General features: G+C 33.5%; 1 long non-coding RNA gene across 1 annotated transcript; it reads right to left on the reverse strand.

Annotated features, from left to right (window-relative positions):
• Window positions 1–1,446: 1,446 nt before the first annotated feature.
• Window positions 1,447–1,800, reverse strand: LOC142224215 (uncharacterized). Its single transcript, XR_012719074.1, has 2 exons — window positions 1,703–1,800; window positions 1,447–1,635 (listed from the first exon to the last, which is right to left on the reverse strand). It is a non-coding gene; the product is annotated as an uncharacterized LOC142224215 (long non-coding RNA).
• Window positions 1,801–2,630: the final 830 nt, after the last annotated feature.

Raw genomic sequence — 2,630 nt, forward strand, 5'->3', positions numbered from 1 at the left:
AAAATTAGTAAACATCTAAACAATCGTGTTTTACTTGACCACAATGATTCTTTTACAACTATCTTAAAATGCACTTTGGCTGATTGTTTGAAGGGGCTCTTATTGGCGTCCTTCTAAATGTATCCAGAAGGGCTCCTAATAATTGCACTCATGCGATACTTTTTTGTAGTAACTTGGCGTGTTACAACTTCTCAATAGTGACGGCGCTATACGACTGTTTTCGACGTAGTGGGGATTCTCTGAAGCGCCTCCAAATTCAAAAAATGTTGGCAGGGTTTTATGCCTTAATTTGATAAATATTGAGATTTTTGGGCAAATACTATAGATATTCATAAAATATTGTGTTAGGATAGCTTTTAAGTTGACATTTTTATTTGCTTCAGCCAAACTAAAACAGTGTAATCGAGCTTTAAAAATAGCAGACAATGATTGCTATTGCGGCAACCAGTGGCTGCTTTCCCTTTTTAAGCATACTTTTTGCTGTTTTAGCAGACTTTTCTGCTGTCCCTACTAACAAATTTCTTTGGGTGTAGTTATCCAAATGTGTTAAAATCCTTGACTTCATCACATCAATACTTCAGTTAGTGTCAATTATCCTACGGATAGGCTCTACCGAAGCATAATTCGACCGTTGAACGTCAATGAAAAGGAACTGGTAATTCCTAGCAGCCCTTAAAGGGATATTTATCCTCGCCCTGCTAGCATTTCAAAGTTCCATTTCATCCTCATCGTTACCACAGACTCGCAAGTGACACTGCAACAATCGCCAACTGTGATGGGGGAAGCGTATCAAAAATTATGAATTTTACATCAAAATATTTTGCCATCACTGTTGTTAGAAGAACCATTTTATACTTTGTGAAATGCGTATATGAGCGCAACTAGCTTATTATAATTTATTTAAATAAAAAGGAAAATGAAATGCTGAAGACATAGTTATTATGCTTAAAATTGGTATATTGGTGAACAATTTGCAAATTTCCAAATGGAGTAAAGTGATAGTTTTTCAGATAAAAACACTGATAGACGCTGCAACATGTAACTCAACATAATTATTTTATTAATGCAAAAAATTATGTTAAATGTGACGTGATAGTCGTTTAAATGTTATATTTATAAGAATTTAAAATGTTTAATCAAATTAATAAACATCTAAACAATCGTGTTTTACCCTGCCAACATTTTTTGAATTTGGGGGCGCTTCTGAGAATCCCCACTACGTCGAAAACAATCATATACGACATCAAAAACTCGTCGGAAAAGCGCCGTCACTATTGAGAAGTTGTACCACGCCAAGTTACTACGAAAAAGTTTCTCATCAGTGCAATTATTAGGTGCCTATTTAGATCAATTTCGAAGGACGCCAAGAAGAACCCCTGCAAACTATCAGAAAAAGTGCATTTTAAGGTAATTGTAGAAGAATCATTGTGGTCAAGTAAAACACGATTGTGTAGATGTTTATTGATTTGATTAAACATTTATAATTTCTTATAAATATAACATTTTTCGGTTTATCTCATCACATTTAACATAATTTTTTGCATTAATAAAAGTATGATGTTGAGTTTTAAGTAGCAAGTTACATATTGCAGCGTCTATCAGCCAGTTTGTTTATTTTCGATGGAGACAGCGTGCCTGGAAAAATATTTGAAAAACGATCACTTTATTCTATTTGGAAAGTCGAAAATTGTTCACCATATACCTTTCACAATTTTAAGCGTAATATCTATGTTTTCAGAACTTTATTTTCCTTTTTTATTTAAATAAAATATAACAAGCTGGTTGTGCTTGGCGTTTCACAAAAAATAAAATGACTCTTCTAACAGTAGTGATGGCAAAATACTTTCATGTACATTTTGTACTTTTGATATGCTTCCCCCATCACAGTTCGCGATGGTTGTGGTGACATTTACGAGTCTGTGGTAGCGATGAGGATGAAATGGAACTTTGAAATGCTGGCAGGGTACTTGACCACAATAATTCTTTTGCAACTATCTTAAAATTCACTTTTTCTGATAGTTTGAAGGGGCTCTTATTGGCGTCAACGCAAAGGGAAACAAATTTTTAAGTTATTTTCACATGTCCATGTTCTTCAAAGCCTTTGTTTATTCCTTTCTTTTTCTATGAAATTTATTTCAATATTTTGAAATATAGGCCGGTATGCACCTCTAGCGAAAAATTTCATTCCCATAAGAAATGCATTGCTATTTATGCTAACGAAATTTTCGGTAGCGTTCAATTTCGTAGGCTGGTACGCACCTCTAATGAAAATAACAGGGTTGTCAAAAGCATATTTTTGCAGCAAACATTAATTTATTACAATCATTGTGTGCGTAAAAGTTTTAAAAGTTCTGTAAATAATAAACAATTTATTTGAGGAATATTTGGAACATATATTAACAATTTTTAAAAGCGATTAGTTGGTTTAAAATTTGTGTACACAGCCCTGTTTTTTTGTTGTAGACTTAAATAAATTTTTGCTACCGAAAATTTCGCTAGAGGTGCATACCGGCCTTAACGAAATTTTCGGTAGCGTTCAATTTCGTAAGCTGGTACGCACCTCTAATGAAAATAACAGGGTTGTCAAAAGCATATTTTGGCAGCAAACAATTTATTACAATCATTGTGTG

Source organism: Haematobia irritans, chromosome 2, assembly GCF_050003625.1.
Source record: "Haematobia irritans isolate KBUSLIRL chromosome 2, ASM5000362v1, whole genome shotgun sequence".
In the NCBI taxonomy this organism is placed as follows: Eukaryota; Metazoa; Arthropoda; class Insecta; order Diptera; family Muscidae; genus Haematobia; species Haematobia irritans.